We start from the raw sequence: 19,955 nt of genomic DNA on the forward strand, positions 1-19,955 counted from the left end.
CTTGGTTCTTTGCACACCACCATGTTCGAGGGACATCGGCGTGATCACTGCTGATAGGTGGAGGGACAAATATGAAGGAACACCTATTTCTGGACAGGAGCAGTTGGGAACAAAGAGTGTGTTGTGGAGTGAAGTGTTTATTTGAGGGTCCAAACTTCCCTCTTTAGGTGGTTATTACTTCTTTACATTCGTGAACATCATAAAAAGCAATGATTTTAAAAGCCCTGACGCATATTATTACAGCAATTCATTTGTTGAGGTGAGAGGAAATGAGAAGGAAGTTGCTGCACCACTAAATCTATGCCTGAGCACTGCTGAAACCAAACAAAAAGAATTCACGGTGGTTAGATAGGGCTATTTTCTACTGACTGTCTCTGGGGACTCAAACAGAATCCATTTGTTTGTTTGTTATTCAGTTTCACTTGATTAGGGTACCTGTCCCCTCCCCTTCAGCTTGTAGTTTGTCTGTGTCCTTGGATCTCAAGTGAGACTCCAGTAAGAGAGCACGTAGGTGGTCTTGAGTTTTCATCAGTTCTTCTAACCCTGTGTCTTTTGTTTGGAGCACTCAAAGCCTGTACTTTTATTCTGATATTTGAGAGCTGTGCTCTTACTGCACTTTGAAATTCTTTTTGTTTCATTAATGTACAATCACATGCAGAACATTATGTTTTCCAATCTACTCCCTTCACCAAGTTCCCCCCAAATCCCAGTTACAGTCGCTGTCCGTCAGCATGTTCCAAGATACTGTAGAATCACTACATGTCTTCTCTGTGTTGTACAGCCGTACCCATGACCCCCCACCCTACACATTATACATGCTAATCCTAATGCCCCCATTCTTTTTCCCCGCCCTTATTACTCCCTTCCCTCAAACCCTACCCAGTCCCTTTCTCTTTGGTAACTGTTAGTCCACTCTCGGGTTCTGTGAGTCTGCTGCTGTCTTTTCCTTCAGATTTTCTTTGTTATCATACTCCACACATGAGTGCAATCATTTAGTACATGTATTTCTCCGCCTCGCCTATTTGACTGAGCATAACACACTCTAGCTCCATCCACGTTATTGCAAATGATAGGATTTGTTTTCTTCTTATGGCTGCTTACTGCACTTTTAAAACTGGATTTCATTCTTCTTTTTTGTTTGTAGTTTCGCTATGTGCTTTCACCATTGCTCTCCTGGTTATGAGCAGTAGCTTCGTGTGAATCGATATGTACCCATATCTATCTATCTGTCTGTCTATCTATTTATCAATCAATCAGTCAATCGTTTTTTTGTCTGCCCATCTGTCCTTGTGTACAGACCAGTTAACCATATATCCTATATCACTTTCCTACACTCTGCTTCCAAAAATCCTGCAAAGTACCTAGGCTGTAGAGAGAGCAATGGGTTCACTGAGACACTTGCAGGTCGTGTCGGTCACGTGTACCTACAAAACCAGGAAATGGTTGTGCTGGGACTTGAAACCGTGTCTCTATCCTCTGTCCTCTTTCATCTCCTTCTAACTTGCTGTCTATATTTAGCCACATTCATTGACTAAGTGCTCCCTGAAGACCACAAGTATCATTCCTCTGGGCCTGTTGTCGACAGAAAAGTAAACTTGTTGCTTTGCTCACCACCATGTTTGAAGGACATCAGCATGATCACCGCCGATAGGACGGAGGGTCAAATAAAAAGGAACACCAGTTTCTAGACAGGAGCAGTTGGGAGCTAAGTGTGTATTGTGGAGTGACGTGTTTATTTGAGTGTCCAAACTTCCCTCTTTAGGTGGTTATTACATCTTCACATTCGTGAACATCATAAAACCCACTGATTTCAAAGGCCCAGATGCTTATTATTACAGCAACTCAGTTGTTGAGGTGAGAGAAAATGAGAAGTATGTGGCTGCACCATTAAATCTATGGCTGGGAACTGCTGAAACCAAACAAAACGAATTCACGGTGGCCAGACTGGGCTATTTTCTGCTGACTGTCTCTGGGGACTCAAACAGAATCCATTTGTTTGATTGTTTGTTTTTCAGTTTCACTCGTGTAGGGTAGTTGTCCACACACCTTCGGCTTGTAGTTTGTCTGTGTCCTTGGATCTCAAGTGAGTCTCCTGTAAGCACATAGGTTTCTTGAGATTTCATACCTTCTTTTAACCCTGTGTCTTCAGTTTGCAGCACACAGTACCTGACCTTTTATTCTGATGATTCAGAGCTGTGCACTTATTGCACTTAAAGAATTTTTTTATCATTAATCTACAATCACGTGAAGAACATTATGTTTACTATGCTCCGCCCTTCACCAAGTCCCCCGAAAAACCTCTTCAGTCGCTGTTGATCAGCGTAGTTGGATGCTGTAGACCCCTTCACCATGTCCCCCCCACAGACCCCGATACAGTCGCTGTCCATCAGTGAGTAGTAAGATGCTATATGATCTCTACTAGTCTTCTCTGTGTTGTACAGTACTCCCCATGCAGACCCGACACCACGCATTATACATGCTATTCCTAATGCCCCCATTCTTTCTCCCCACACTTATCCCTCCCTTCAGACACACCCTGCCCAGTCCTTTTCCCTTTTTGAAATTTTTAGTCAACTCTCGGGTACTGTGAGTCTGCTGCTGTTTTTTTCCTTCAGTTTTTCTTTGTTGTTATACTCCACACACGAGTGAAATCACTTGGTACTTGTCTTACTCCGCCTGGCCTATTTCTCTGACATATTTCCGTCTAGCTCCATCCACGTCATTGCAAATGGTAGTATTTTTCTTCTTCTTAAGGCTCCTTACTGCACTTTTTAAAGTGGATTTCATTCTTCCTTTTCGTTTGTAGTTTAGTTATGTTTTTCACCATTCAACTCCTGGTTATGAACAATAGCTTTGTGTCAATCGATATGTATCTGTATCTATATATCTAACGGTCTGTCTATCTATGTATCGATGTATGTATGTATCTATGTATCTATGTATCTATCTATCTTCCTATCATTTATCTATGATGTCTATCATCTATCAATCTATGTACCTATCTATCTATCTTTCATCTGTCGTCTGTCTACCTATCTATCTAGGAATCAATCATCTTTTTTTCTGCCCATCTATCCTTCTATACAGAGCAGTTGACAATATAGCCTATGTCTCTTCCCTACATTATGCTTCCAGAAATTTTGCAAGAGAACTAAGCCATAAGGAGAGAACTGTGTTCACCGATACACTTTCGGGTAGAGTCAGCCGCGTGTGCTTACAAAACCTGTAAATGGAGGTGAAAAGACTTGAACCCGTATCTCTGTCATCTGTCCTCTTATAATTCCTGCTCGCTTGGTGACTTTATTTAGCCACATTCAGTGAGTAAGTCTTCCCTGAGGCCAAAAGTGTCCTTCGTCTGGGCCTGTTATCGACAGAAAAGTGTACTTGGTTCTTTGCACACCACCATGTTCGAGGGACATCGGCGTGATCACTGCTGATAGGTGGAGGGACAAATATGAAGGAACACCTATTTCTGGACAGGAGCAGTTGGGAACAAAGAGTGTGTTGTGGAGTGAAGTGTTTATTTGAGGGTCCAAACTTCCCTCTTTAGGTGGTTATTACTTCTTTACATTCGTGAACATCATAAAAAGCAATGATTTTAAAAGCCCTGACGCATATTATTACAGCAATTCATTTGTTGAGGTGAGAGGAAATGAGAAGGAAGTTGCTGCACCACTAAATCTATGCCTGAGCACTGCTGAAACCAAACAAAAAGAATTCACGGTGGTTAGATAGGGCTATTTTCTACTGACTGTCTCTGGGGACTCAAACAGAATCCATTTGTTTGTTTGTTATTCAGTTTCACTTGATTAGGGTACCTGTCCCCTCCCCTTCAGCTTGTAGTTTGTCTGTGTCCTTGGATCTCAAGTGAGACTCCAGTAAGAGAGCACGTAGGTGGTCTTGAGTTTTCATCAGTTCTTCTAACCCTGTGTCTTTTGTTTGGAGCACTCAAAGCCTGTACTTTTATTCTGATATTTGAGAGCTGTGCTCTTACTGCACTTTGAAATTCTTTTTGTTTCATTAATGTACAATCACATGCAGAACATTATGTTTTCCAATCTACTCCCTTCACCAAGTTCCCCCCAAATCCCAGTTACAGTCGCTGTCCGTCAGCATGTTCCAAGATACTGTAGAATCACTACATGTCTTCTCTGTGTTGTACAGCCGTACCCATGACCCCCCACCCTACACATTATACATGCTAATCCTAATGCCCCCATTCTTTTTCCCCGCCCTTATTACTCCCTTCCCTCAAACCCTACCCAGTCCCTTTCTCTTTGGTAACTGTTAGTCCACTCTCGGGTTCTGTGAGTCTGCTGCTGTCTTTTCCTTCAGATTTTCTTTGTTATCATACTCCACACATGAGTGCAATCATTTAGTACATGTATTTCTCCGCCTCGCCTATTTGACTGAGCATAACACACTCTAGCTCCATCCACGTTATTGCAAATGATAGGATTTGTTTTCTTCTTATGGCTGCTTACTGCACTTTTAAAACTGGATTTCATTCTTCTTTTTTGTTTGTAGTTTCGCTATGTGCTTTCACCATTGCTCTCCTGGTTATGAGCAGTAGCTTCGTGTGAATCGATATGTACCCATATCTATCTATCTGTCTGTCTATCTATTTATCAATCAATCAGTCAATCGTTTTTTTGTCTGCCCATCTGTCCTTGTGTACAGACCAGTTAACCATATATCCTATATCACTTTCCTACACTCTGCTTCCAAAAATCCTGCAAAGTACCTAGGCTGTAGAGAGAGCAATGGGTTCACTGAGACACTTGCAGGTCGTGTCGGTCACGTGTACCTACAAAACCAGGAAATGGTTGTGCTGGGACTTGAAACCGTGTCTCTATCCTCTGTCCTCTTTCATCTCCTTCTAACTTGCTGTCTATATTTAGCCACATTCATTGACTAAGTGCTCCCTGAAGACCACAAGTATCATTCCTCTGGGCCTGTTGTCGACAGAAAAGTAAACTTGTTGCTTTGCTCACCACCATGTTTGAAGGACATCAGCATGATCACCGCCGATAGGACGGAGGGTCAAATAAAAAGGAACACCAGTTTCTAGACAGGAGCAGTTGGGAGCTAAGTGTGTATTGTGGAGTGACGTGTTTATTTGAGTGTCCAAACTTCCCTCTTTAGGTGGTTATTACATCTTCACATTCGTGAACATCATAAAACCCACTGATTTCAAAGGCCCAGATGCTTATTATTACAGCAACTCAGTTGTTGAGGTGAGAGAAAATGAGAAGTATGTGGCTGCACCATTAAATCTATGGCTGGGAACTGCTGAAACCAAACAAAACGAATTCACGGTGGCCAGACTGGGCTATTTTCTGCTGACTGTCTCTGGGGACTCAAACAGAATCCATTTGTTTGATTGTTTGTTTTTCAGTTTCACTCGTGTAGGGTAGTTGTCCACACACCTTCGGCTTGTAGTTTGTCTGTGTCCTTGGATCTCAAGTGAGTCTCCTGTAAGCACATAGGTTTCTTGAGATTTCATCCCTTCTTTTAACCCTGTGTCTTCAGTTTGCAGCACACAGTACCTGACCTTTTATTCTGATGATTCAGAGCTGTGCACTTATTGCACTTAAAGAATTTTTTTATCATTAATCTACAATCACGTGAAGAACATTATGTTTACTATGCTCCGCCCTTCACCAAGTCCCCCGAAAAACCTCTTCAGTCGCTGTTGATCAGCGTAGTTGGATGCTGTAGACCCCTTCACCATGTCCCCCCCACAGACCCCGATACAGTCGCTGTCCATCAGTGAGTAGTAAGATGCTATATGATCTCTACTAGTCTTCTCTGTGTTGTACATTACTCCCCATGCAGACCCGACACCACGCATTATACATGCTATTCCTAATGCCCCCATTCTTTCTCCCCACACTTATCCCTCCCTTCAGACACACCCTGCCCAGTCCTTTTCCCTTTTTGAAATTTTTAGTCAACTCTCGGGTACTGTGAGTCTGCTGCTGTTTTTTTCCTTCAGTTTTTCTTTGTTGTTATACTCCACACACGAGTGAAATCACTTGGTACTTGTCTTACTCCGCCTGGCCTACTTCTCTGACATACTTCCGTCTAGCTCCATCCACGTCATTGCAAATGGTAGTATTTTTCTTCTTCTTAAGGCTCCTTACTGCACTTTTTAAAGTGGATTTCATTCTTCCTTTTCGTTTGTAGTTTAGTTATGTTTTTCACCATTCAACTCCTGGTTATGAACAATAGCTTTGTGTCAATCGATATGTATCTGTATCTATATATCTAACGGTCTGTCTATCTATGTATCGATGTATGTATGTATCTATGTATCTATGTATCTATCTATCTTCCTATCATTTATCTATGATGTCTATCATCTATCAATCTATGTACCTATCTATCTATCTTTCATCTGTCGTCTGTCTACCTATCTATCTAGGAATCAATCATCTTTTTTTCTGCCCATCTATCCTTCTATACAGAGCAGTTGACAATATAGCCTATGTCTCTTCCCTACATTATGCTTCCAGAAATTTTGCAAGAGAACTAAGCCATAAGGAGAGAACTGTGTTCACCGATACACTTTCGGGTAGAGTCAGCCGCGTGTGCTTACAAAACCAGTAAATGGAGGTGAAAAGACTTGAACCCGTATCTCTGTCATCTGTCCTCTTATAATTCCTGCTCGCTTGGTGACTTTATTTAGCCACATTCAGTGAGTAAGTCTTCCCTGAGGCCAAAAGTGTCCTTCGTCTGGGCCTGTTATCGACAGAAAAGTGTACTTGGTTCTTTGCACACCACCATGTTCGAGGGACATCGGCGTGATCACTGCTGATAGGTGGAGGGACAAATATGAAGGAACACCTATTTCTGGACAGGAGCAGTTGGGAACAAAGAGTGTGTTGTGGAGTGAAGTGTTTATTTGAGGGTCCAAACTTCCCTCTTTAGGTGGTTATTACTTCTTTACATTCGTGAACATCATAAAAAGCAATGATTTTAAAAGCCCTGACGCATATTATTACAGCAATTCATTTGTTGAGGTGAGAGGAAATGAGAAGGAAGTTGCTGCACCACTAAATCTATGCCTGAGCACTGCTGAAACCAAACAAAAAGAATTCACGGTGGTTAGATAGGGCTATTTTCTACTGACTGTCTCTGGGGACTCAAACAGAATCCATTTGTTTGTTTGTTATTCAGTTTCACTTGATTAGGGTACCTGTCCCCTCCCCTTCAGCTTGTAGTTTGTCTGTGTCCTTGGATCTCAAGTGAGACTCCAGTAAGAGAGCACGTAGGTGGTCTTGAGTTTTCATCAGTTCTTCTAACCCTGTGTCTTTTGTTTGGAGCACTCAAAGCCTGTACTTTTATTCTGATATTTGAGAGCTGTGCTCTTACTGCACTTTGAAATTCTTTTTGTTTCATTAATGTACAATCACATGCAGAACATTATGTTTTCCAATCTACTCCCTTCACCAAGTTCCCCCCAAATCCCAGTTACAGTCGCTGTCCGTCAGCATGTTCCAAGATACTGTAGAATCACTACATGTCTTCTCTGTGTTGTACAGCCGTACCCATGACCCCCCACCCTACACATTATACATGCTAATCCTAATGCCCCCATTCTTTTTCCCCGCCCTTATTACTCCCTTCCCTCAAACCCTACCCAGTCCCTTTCTCTTTGGTAACTGTTAGTCCACTCTCGGGTTCTGTGAGTCTGCTGCTGTCTTTTCCTTCAGATTTTCTTTGTTATCATACTCCACACATGAGTGCAATCATTTAGTACATGTATTTCTCCGCCTCGCCTATTTGACTGAGCATAACACACTCTAGCTCCATCCACGTTATTGCAAATGATAGGATTTGTTTTCTTCTTATGGCTGCTTACTGCACTTTTAAAACTGGATTTCATTCTTCTTTTTTGTTTGTAGTTTCGCTATGTGCTTTCACCATTGCTCTCCTGGTTATGAGCAGTAGCTTCGTGTGAATCGATATGTACCCATATCTATCTATCTGTCTGTCTATCTATTTATCAATCAATCAGTCAATCGTTTTTTTGTCTGCCCATCTGTCCTTGTGTACAGACCAGTTAACCATATATCCTATATCACTTTCCTACACTCTGCTTCCAAAAATCCTGCAAAGTACCTAGGCTGTAGAGAGAGCAATGGGTTCACTGAGACACTTGCAGGTCGTGTCGGTCACGTGTACCTACAAAACCAGGAAATGGTTGTGCTGGGACTTGAAACCGTGTCTCTATCCTCTGTCCTCTTTCATCTCCTTCTAACTTGCTGTCTATATTTAGCCACATTCATTGACTAAGTGCTCCCTGAAGACCACAAGTATCATTCCTCTGGGCCTGTTGTCGACAGAAAAGTAAACTTGTTGCTTTGCTCACCACCATGTTTGAAGGACATCAGCATGATCACCGCCGATAGGACGGAGGGTCAAATAAAAAGGAACACCAGTTTCTAGACAGGAGCAGTTGGGAGCTAAGTGTGTATTGTGGAGTGACGTGTTTATTTGAGTGTCCAAACTTCCCTCTTTAGGTGGTTATTACATCTTCACATTCGTGAACATCATAAAACCCACTGATTTCAAAGGCCCAGATGCTTATTATTACAGCAACTCAGTTGTTGAGGTGAGAGAAAATGAGAAGTATGTGGCTGCACCATTAAATCTATGGCTGGGAACTGCTGAAACCAAACAAAACGAATTCACGGTGGCCAGACTGGGCTATTTTCTGCTGACTGTCTCTGGGGACTCAAACAGAATCCATTTGTTTGATTGTTTGTTTTTCAGTTTCACTCGTGTAGGGTACTTGTCCACACACCTTCGGCTTGTAGTTTGTCTGTGTCCTTGGATCTCAAGTGAGTCTCCTGTAAGCACATAGGTTTCTTGAGATTTCATCCCTTCTTTTAACCCTGTGTCTTCAGTTTGCAGCACACAGTACCTGACCTTTTATTCTGATGATTCAGAGCTGTGCACTTATTGCACTTAAAGAATTTTTTTATCATTAATCTACAATCACGTGAAGAACATTATGTTTACTATGCTCCGCCCTTCACCAAGTCCCCCGAAAAACCTCTTCAGTCGCTGTTGATCAGCGTAGTTGGATGCTGTAGACCCCTTCACCATGTCCCCCCCACAGACCCCGATACAGTCGCTGTCCATCAGTGAGTAGTAAGATGCTATATGATCTCTACTAGTCTTCTCTGTGTTGTACAGTACTCCCCATGCAGACCCGACACCACGCATTATACATGCTAATCCTAATGCCCCCATTCTTTCTCCCCACACTTATCCCTCCCTTCAGACACACCCTGCCCAGTCCTTTTCCCTTTCTGAAATTTTTAGTCAACTCTCGGGTACTGTGAGTCTGCTGCTGTTTTTTTCCTTCAGTTTTTCTTTGTTGTTATACTCCACACACGAGTGAAATCACTTGGTACTTGTCTTACTCCGCCTGGCCTATTTCTCTGACATACTTCCGTCTAGCTCCATCCACGTCATTGCAAATGGTAGTATTTTTCTTCTTCTTAAGGCTCCTTAATGCACTTTTTAAAGTGGATTTCATTCTTCCTCTTCGTTTGTAGTTTAGTTATGTTTTTCACCATTCAACTCCTGGTTATGAACAATAGCTTTGTGTCAATCGATATGTATCTGTATCTATATATCTAACGGTCTGTCTATCTATGTATCGATGTATGTATGTATCTATGTATCTATGTATCTATCTATCTTCCTATCATTTATCTATGATGTCTATCATCTATCAATCTATGTACCTATCTATCTATCTTTCATCTGTCGTCTGTCTACCTATCTATCTAGGAATCAATCATCTTTTTTTCTGCCCATCTATCCTTCTATACAGAGCAGTTGACAATATAGCCTATGTCTCTTCCCTACATTATGCTTCCAGAAATTTTGCAAGAGAACTAAGCCATAAGGAGAGAACTGTGTTCACCGATACACTTTCGGGTAGAGTCAGCCGCGTGTGCTTACAAAACCAGTAAATGGAGGTGAAAAGACTTGAACCCGTATCTCTGTCATCTGTCCTCTTATAATTCCTGCTCGCTTGGTGACTTTATTTAGCCACATTCAGTGAGTAAGTCTTCCCTGAGGCCAAAAGTGTCCTTCGTCTGGGCCTGTTATCGACAGAAAAGTGTACTTGGTTCTTTGCACACCACCATGTTCGAGGGACATCGGCGTGATCACTGCTGATAGGTGGAGGGACAAATATGAAGGAACACCTATTTCTGGACAGGAGCAGTTGGGAACAAAGAGTGTGTTGTGGAGTGAAGTGTTTATTTGAGGGTCCAAACTTCCCTCTTTAGGTGGTTATTACTTCTTTACATTCGTGAACATCATAAAAAGCAATGATTTTAAAAGCCCTGACGCATATTATTACAGCAATTCATTTGTTGAGGTGAGAGGAAATGAGAAGGAAGTTGCTGCACCACTAAATCTATGCCTGAGCACTGCTGAAACCAAACAAAAAGAATTCACGGTGGTTAGATAGGGCTATTTTCTACTGACTGTCTCTGGGGACTCAAACAGAATCCATTTGTTTGTTTGTTATTCAGTTTCACTTGATTAGGGTACCTGTCCCCTCCCCTTCAGCTTGTAGTTTGTCTGTGTCCTTGGATCTCAAGTGAGACTCCAGTAAGAGAGCACGTAGGTGGTCTTGAGTTTTCATCAGTTCTTCTAACCCTGTGTCTTTTGTTTGGAGCACTCAAAGCCTGTACTTTTATTCTGATATTTGAGAGCTGTGCTCTTACTGCACTTTGAAATTCTTTTTGTTTCATTAATGTACAATCACATGCAGAACATTATGTTTTCCAATCTACTCCCTTCACCAAGTTCCCCCCAAATCCCAGTTACAGTCGCTGTCCGTCAGCATGTTCCAAGATACTGTAGAATCACTACATGTCTTCTCTGTGTTGTACAGCCGTACCCATGACCCCCCACCCTACACATTATACATGCTAATCCTAATGCCCCCATTCTTTTTCCCCGCCCTTATTACTCCCTTCCCTCAAACCCTACCCAGTCCCTTTCTCTTTGGTAACTGTTAGTCCACTCTCGGGTTCTGTGAGTCTGCTGCTGTCTTTTCCTTCAGATTTTCTTTGTTATCATACTCCACACATGAGTGCAATCATTTAGTACATGTATTTCTCCGCCTCGCCTATTTGACTGAGCATAACACACTCTAGCTCCATCCACGTTATTGCAAATGATAGGATTTGTTTTCTTCTTATGGCTGCTTACTGCACTTTTAAAACTGGATTTCATTCTTCTTTTTTGTTTGTAGTTTCGCTATGTGCTTTCACCATTGCTCTCCTGGTTATGAGCAGTAGCTTCGTGTGAATCGATATGTACCCATATCTATCTATCTGTCTGTCTATCTATTTATCAATCAATCAGTCAATCGTTTTTTTGTCTGCCCATCTGTCCTTGTGTACAGACCAGTTAACCATATATCCTATATCACTTTCCTACACTCTGCTTCCAAAAATCCTGCAAAGTACCTAGGCTGTAGAGAGAGCAATGGGTTCACTGAGACACTTGCAGGTCGTGTCGGTCACGTGTACCTACAAAACCAGGAAATGGTTGTGCTGGGACTTGAAACCGTGTCTCTATCCTCTGTCCTCTTTCATCTCCTTCTAACTTGCTGTCTATATTTAGCCACATTCATTGACTAAGTGCTCCCTGAAGACCACAAGTATCATTCCTCTGGGCCTGTTGTCGACAGAAAAGTAAACTTGTTGCTTTGCTCACCACCATGTTTGAAGGACATCAGCATGATCACCGCCGATAGGACGGAGGGTCAAATAAAAAGGAACACCAGTTTCTAGACAGGAGCAGTTGGGAGCTAAGTGTGTATTGTGGAGTGACGTGTTTATTTGAGTGTCCAAACTTCCCTCTTTAGGTGGTTATTACATCTTCACATTCGTGAACATCATAAAACCCACTGATTTCAAAGGCCCAGATGCTTATTATTACAGCAACTCAGTTGTTGAGGTGAGAGAAAATGAGAAGTATGTGGCTGCACCATTAAATCTATGGCTGGGAACTGCTGAAACCAAACAAAACGAATTCACGGTGGCCAGACTGGGCTATTTTCTGCTGACTGTCTCTGGGGACTCAAACAGAATCCATTTGTTTGATTGTTTGTTTTTCAGTTTCACTCGTGTAGGGTAGTTGTCCACACACCTTCGGCTTGTAGTTTGTCTGTGTCCTTGGATCTCAAGTGAGTCTCCTGTAAGCACATAGGTTTCTTGAGATTTCATACCTTCTTTTAACCCTGTGTCTTCAGTTTGCAGCACACAGTACCTGACCTTTTATTCTGATGATTCAGAGCTGTGCACTTATTGCACTTAAAGAATTTTTTTATCATTAATCTACAATCACGTGAAGAACATTATGTTTACTATGCTCCGCCCTTCACCAAGTCCCCCGAAAAACCTCTTCAGTCGCTGTTGATCAGCGTAGTTGGATGCTGTAGACCCCTTCACCATGTCCCCCCCACAGACCCCGATACAGTCGCTGTCCATCAGTGAGTAGTAAGATGCTATATGATCTCTACTAGTCTTCTCTGTGTTGTACAGTACTCCCCATGCAGACCCGACACCACGCATTATACATGCTATTCCTAATGCCCCCATTCTTTCTCCCCACACTTATCCCTCCCTTCAGACACACCCTGCCCAGTCCTTTTCCCTTTTTGAAATTTTTAGTCAACTCTCGGGTACTGTGAGTCTGCTGCTGTTTTTTTCCTTCAGTTTTTCTTTGTTGTTATACTCCACACACGAGTGAAATCACTTGGTACTTGTCTTACTCCGCCTGGCCTACTTCTCTGACATACTTCCGTCTAGCTCCATCCACGTCATTGCAAATGGTAGTATTTTTCTTCTTCTTAAGGCTCCTTACTGCACTTTTTAAAGTGGATTTCATTCTTCCTTTTCGTTTGTAGTTTAGTTATGTTTTTCACCATTCAACTCCTGGTTATGAACAATAGCTTTGTGTCAATCGATATGTATCTGTATCTATATATCTAACGGTCTGTCTATCTATGTATCGATGTATGTATGTATCTATGTATCTATGTATCTATCTATCTTCCTATCATTTATCTATGATGTCTATCATCTATCAATCTATGTACCTATCTATCTATCTTTCATCTGTCGTCTGTCTACCTATCTATCTAGGAATCAATCATCTTTTTTTCTGCCCATCTATCCTTCTATACAGAGCAGTTGACAATATAGCCTATGTCTCTTCCCTACATTATGCTTCCAGAAATTTTGCAAGAGAACTAAGCCATAAGGAGAGAACTGTGTTCACCGATACACTTTCGGGTAGAGTCAGCCGCGTGTGCTTACAAAACCAGTAAATGGAGGTGAAAAGACTTGAACCCGTATCTCTGTCATCTGTCCTCTTATAATTCCTGCTCGCTTGGTGACTTTATTTAGCCACATTCAGTGAGTAAGTCTTCCCTGAGGCCAAAAGTGTCCTTCGTCTGGGCCTGTTATCGACAGAAAAGTGTACTTGGTTCTTTGCACACCACCATGTTCGAGGGACATCGGCGTGATCACTGCTGATAGGTGGAGGGACAAATATGAAGGAACACCTATTTCTGGACAGGAGCAGTTGGGAACAAAGAGTGTGTTGTGGAGTGAAGTGTTTATTTGAGGGTCCAAACTTCCCTCTTTAGGTGGTTATTACTTCTTTACATTCGTGAACATCATAAAAAGCAATGATTTTAAAAGCCCTGACGCATATTATTACAGCAATTCATTTGTTGAGGTGAGAGGAAATGAGAAGGAAGTTGCTGCACCACTAAATCTATGCCTGAGCACTGCTGAAACCAAACAAAAAGAATTCACGGTGGTTAGATAGGGCTATTTTCTACTGACTGTCTCTGGGGACTCAAACAGAATCCATTTGTTTGTTTGTTATTCAGTTTCACTTGATTAGGGTACCTGTCCCCTCCCCTTCAGCTTGTAGTTTGTCTGTGTCCTTGGATCTCAAGTGAGACTCCAGTAAGAGAGCACGTAGGTGGTCTTGAGTTTTCATCAGTTCTTCTAACCCTGTGTCTTTTGTTTGGAGCACTCAAAGCCTGTACTTTTATTCTGATATTTGAGAGCTGTGCTCTTACTGCACTTTGAAATTCTTTTTGTTTCATTAATGTACAATCACATGCAGAACATTATGTTTTCCAATCTACTCCCTTCACCAAGTTCCCCCCAAATCCCAGTTACAGTCGCTGTCCGTCAGCATGTTCCAAGATACTGTAGAATCACTACATGTCTTCTCTGTGTTGTACAGCCGTACCCATGACCCCCCACCCTACACATTATACATGCTAATCCTAATGCCCCCATTCTTTTTCCCCGCCCTTATTACTCCCTTCCCTCAAACCCTACCCAGTCCCTTTCTCTTTGGTAACTGTTAGTCCACTCTCGGGTTCTGTGAGTCTGCTGCTGTCTTTTCCTTCAGATTTTCTTTGTTATCATACTCCACACATGAGTGCAATCATTTAGTACATGTATTTCTCCGCCTCGCCTATTTGACTGAGCATAACACACTCTAGCTCCATCCACGTTATTGCAAATGATAGGATTTGTTTTCTTCTTATGGCTGCTTACTGCACTTTTAAAACTGGATTTCATTCTTCTTTTTTGTTTGTAGTTTCGCTATGTGCTTTCACCATTGCTCTCCTGGTTATGAGCAGTAGCTTCGTGTGAATCGATATGTACCCATATCTATCTATCTGTCTGTCTATCTATTTATCAATCAATCAGTCAATCGTTTTTTTGTCTGCCCATCTGTCCTTGTGTACAGACCAGTTAACCATATATCCTATATCACTTTCCTACACTCTGCTTCCAAAAATCCTGCAAAGTACCTAGGCTGTAGAGAGAGCAATGGGTTCACTGAGACACTTGCAGGTCGTGTCGGTCACGTGTACCTACAAAACCAGGAAATGGTTGTGCTGGGACTTGAAACCGTGTCTCTATCCTCTGTCCTCTTTCATCTCCTTCTAACTTGCTGTCTATATTTAGCCACATTCATTGACTAAGTGCTCCCTGAAGACCACAAGTATCATTCCTCTGGGCCTGTTGTCGACAGAAAAGTAAACTTGTTGCTTTGCTCACCACCATGTTTGAAGGACATCAGCATGATCACCGCCGATAGGACGGAGGGTCAAATAAAAAGGAACACCAGTTTCTAGACAGGAGCAGTTGGGAGCTAAGTGTGTATTGTGGAGTGACGTGTTTATTTGAGTGTCCAAACTTCCCTCTTTAGGTGGTTATTACATCTTCACATTCGTGAACATCATAAAACCCACTGATTTCAAAGGCCCAGATGCTTATTATTACAGCAACTCAGTTGTTGAGGTGAGAGAAAATGAGAAGTATGTGGCTGCACCATTAAATCTATGGCTGGGAACTGCTGAAACCAAACAAAACGAATTCACGGTGGCCAGACTGGGCTATTTTCTGCTGACTGTCTCTGGGGACTCAAACAGAATCCATTTGTTTGATTGTTTGTTTTTCAGTTTCACTCGTGTAGGGTACTTGTCCACACACCTTCGGCTTGTAGTTTGTCTGTGTCCTTGGATCTCAAGTGAGTCTCCTGTAAGCACATAGGTTTCTTGAGATTTCATCCCTTCTTTTAACCCTGTGTCTTCAGTTTGCAGCACACAGTACCTGACCTTTTATTCTGATGATTCAGAGCTGTGCACTTATTGCACTTAAAGAATTTTTTTATCATTAATCTACAATCACGTGAAGAACATTATGTTTACTATGCTCCGCCCTTCACCAAGTCCCCCGAAAAACCTCTTCAGTCGCTGTTGATCAGCGTAGTTGGATGCTGTAGACCCCTTCACCATGTCCCCCCCACAGACCCCGATACAGTCGCTGTCCATCAGTGAGTAGTAAGATGCTATATGATCTCTACTAGTCTTCTCTGTGTTGTACAGTACTCCCCATGCAGACCCGACACCACGCATTATACATGCTATTCCTAATGCCCCCATTCTTTCTCCCCACACTTATCCCTCCCTTCAGACACACCCTGCCCAGTCCTTTTCCCTTTTTGAAATTTTTAGTCAACTCTCGGGTACTGTGAGTCTGCTGCTGTTTTTTTCCTTCAGTTTTTCTTTGTTGTTATACTCCACACACGAGTGAAATCACTTGGTACTTGTCTTACTCCGCCTGGCCTATTTCTCTGACATACTTCCGTCTAGCTCCATCCACGTCATTGCAAATGGTAGTATTTTTCTTCTTCTTAAGGCTCCTTACTGCACTTTTTAAAGTGGATTTCATTCTTCCTTTTCGTTTGTAGTTTAGTTATGTTTTTCACCATTCAACTCCTGGTTATGAACAATAGCTTTGTGTCAATCGATATGTATCTGTATCTATATATCTAACGGTCTGTCTATCTATGTATCGATGTATGTATGTATCTATGTATCTATGTATCTATCTATCTTCCTATCATTTATCTATGATGTCTATCATCTATCAATCTATGTACCTATCTATCTATCTTTCATCTGTCGTCTGTCTACCTATCTATCTAGGAATCAATCATCTTTTTTTCTGCCCATCTATCCTTCTATACAGAGCAGTTGACAATATAGCCTATGTCTCTTCCCTACATTATGCTTCCAGAAATTTTGCAAGAGAACTAAGCCATAAGGAGAGAACTGTGTTCACCGATACACTTTCGGGTAGAGTCAGCCGCGTGTGCTTACAAAACCAGTAAATGGAGGTGAAAAGACTTGAACCCGTATCTCTGTCATCTGTCCTCTTATAATTCCTGCTCGCTTGGTGACTTTATTTAGCCACATTCAGTGAGTAAGTCTTCCCTGAGGCCAAAAGTGTCCTTCGTCTGGGCCTGTTATCGACAGAAAAGTGTACTTGGTTCTTTGCACACCACCATGTTCGAGGGACATCGGCGTGATCACTGCTGATAGGTGGAGGGACAAATATGAAGGAACACCTATTTCTGGACAGGAGCAGTTGGGAACAAAGAGTGTGTTGTGGAGTGAAGTGTTTATTTGAGGGTCCAAACTTCCCTCTTTAGGTGGTTCTTACTTCTGTACATTCGTGAACATCATAAAAAGCAATGATTTTAAAAGCCCTGACGCATATTATTACAGCAATTCATTTGTTGAGGTGAGAGGAAATGAGAAGGAAGTTGCTGCACCACTAAATCTATGCCTGAGCACTGCTGAAACCAAACAAAAAGAATTCACGGTGGTTAGATAGGGCTATTTTCTACTGACTGTCTCTGGGGACTCAAACAGAATCCATTTGTTTGTTTGTTATTCAGTTTCACTTGATTAGGGTACCTGTCCCCTCCCCTTCAGCTTGTAGTTTGTCTGTGTCCTTGGATCTCAAGTGAGACTCCAGTAAGAGAGCACGTAGGTGGTCTTGAGTTTTCATCAGTTCTTCTAACCCTGTGTCTTTTGTTTGGAGCACTCAAAGCCTGTACTTTTATTCTGATATTTGAGAGCTGTGCTCTTACTGCACTTTGAAATTCTTTTTGTTTCATTAATGTACAATCACATGCAGAACATTATGTTTTCCAATCTACTCCCTTCACCAAGTTCCCCCCAAATCCCAGTTACAGTCGCTGTCCGTCAGCATGTTCCAAGATACTGTAGAATCACTACATGTCTTCTCTGTGTTGTACAGCCGTACCCATGACCCCCCACCCTACACATTATACATGCTAATCCTAATGCCCCCATTCTTTTTCCCCGCCCTTATTACTCCCTTCCCTCAAACCCTACCCAGTCCCTTTCTCTTTGGTAACTGTTAGTCCACTCTCGGGTTCTGTGAGTCTGCTGCTGTCTTTTCCTTCAGATTTTCTTTGTTATCATACTCCACACATGAGTGCAATCATTTAGTACATGTATTTCTCCGCCTCGCCTATTTGACTGAGCATAACACACTCTAGCTCCATCCACGTTATTGCAAATGATAGGATTTGTTTTCTTCTTATGGCTGCTTACTGCACTTTTAAAACTGGATTTCATTCTTCTTTTTTGTTTGTAGTTTCGCTATGTGCTTTCACCATTGCTCTCCTGGTTATGAGCAGTAGCTTCGTGTGAATCGATATGTACCCATATCTATCTATCTGTCTGTCTATCTATTTATCAATCAATCAGTCAATCGTTTTTTTGTCTGCCCATCTGTCCTTGTGTACAGACCAGTTAACCATATATCCTATATCACTTTCCTACACTCTGCTTCCAAAAATCCTGCAAAGTACCTAGGCTGTAGAGAGAGCAATGGGTTCACTGAGACACTTGCAGGTCGTGTCGGTCACGTGTACCTACAAAACCAGGAAATGGTTGTGCTGGGACTTGAAACCGTGTCTCTATCCTCTGTCCTCTTTCATCTCCTTCTAACTTGCTGTCTATATTTAGCCACATTCATTGACTAAGTGCTCCCTGAAGACCACAAGTATCATTCCTCTGGGCCTGTTGTCGACAGAAAAGTAAACTTGTTGCTTTGCTCACCACCATGTTTGAAGGACATCAGCATGATCACCGCCGATAGGACGGAGGGTCAAATAAAAAGGAACACCAGTTTCTAGACAGGAGCAGTTGGGAGCTAAGTGTGTATTGTGGAGTGACGTGTTTATTTGAGTGTCCAAACTTCCCTCTTTAGGTGGTTATTACATCTTCACATTCGTGAACATCATAAAACCCACTGATTTCAAAGGCCCAGATGCTTATTATTACAGCAACTCAGTTGTTGAGGTGAGAGAAAATGAGAAGTATGTGGCTGCACCATTAAATCTATGGCTGGGAACTGCTGAAACCAAACAAAACGAATTCACGGTGGCCAGACTGGGCTATTTTCTGCTGACTGTCTCTGGGGACTCAAACAGAATCCATTTGTTTGATTGTTTGTTTTTCAGTTTCACTCGTGTAGGGTACTTGTCCACACACCTTCGGCTTGTAGTTTGTCTGTGTCCTTGGATCTCAAGTGAGTCTCCTGTAAGCACATAGGTTTCTTGAGATTTCATCCCTTCTTTTAACCCTGTGTCTTCAGTTTGCAGCACACAGTACCTGACCTTTTATTCTGATGATTCAGAGCTGTGCACTTATTGCACTTAAAGAATTTTTTTATCATTAATCTACAATCACGTGAAGAACATTATGTTTACTATGCTCCGCCCTTCACCAAGTCCCCCGAAAAACCTCTTCAGTCGCTGTTGATCAGCGTAGTTGGATGCTGTAGACCCCTTCACCATGTCCCCCCCACAGACCCCGATACAGTCGCTGTCCATCAGTGAGTAGTAAGATGCTATATGATCTCTACTAGTCTTCTCTGTGTTGTACAGTACTCCCCATGCAGACCCGACACCACGCATTATACATGCTATTCCTAATGCCCCCATTCTTTCTCCCCACACTTATCCCTCCCTTCAGACACACCCTGCCCAGTCCTTTTCCCTTTTTGAAATTTTTAGTCAACTCTCGGGTACTGTGAGTCTGCTGCTGTTTTTTTCCTTCAGTTTTTCTTTGTTGTTATACTCCACACACGAGTGAAATCACTTGGTACTTGTCTTACTCCGCCTGGCCTATTTCTCTGACATACTTCCGTCTAGCTCCATCCACGTCATTGCAAATGGTAGTATTTTTCTTCTTCTTAAGGCTCCTTACTGCACTTTTTAAAGTGGATTTCATTCTTCCTTTTCGTTTGTAGTTTAGTTATGTTTTTCACCATTCAACTCCTGGTTATGAACAATAGCTTTGTGTCAATCGATATGTATCTGTATCTATATATCTAACGGTCTGTCTATCTATGTATCGATGTATGTATGTATCTATGTATCTATGTATCTATCTATCTTCCTATCATTTATCTATGATGTCTATCATCTATCAATCTATGTACCTATCTATCTATCTTTCATCTGTCGTCTGTCTACCTATCTAT

This window comes from Manis pentadactyla, chromosome 13 (genome assembly GCF_030020395.1).
Source record: "Manis pentadactyla isolate mManPen7 chromosome 13, mManPen7.hap1, whole genome shotgun sequence".
Taxonomy (NCBI): domain Eukaryota; kingdom Metazoa; phylum Chordata; class Mammalia; order Pholidota; family Manidae; genus Manis; species Manis pentadactyla.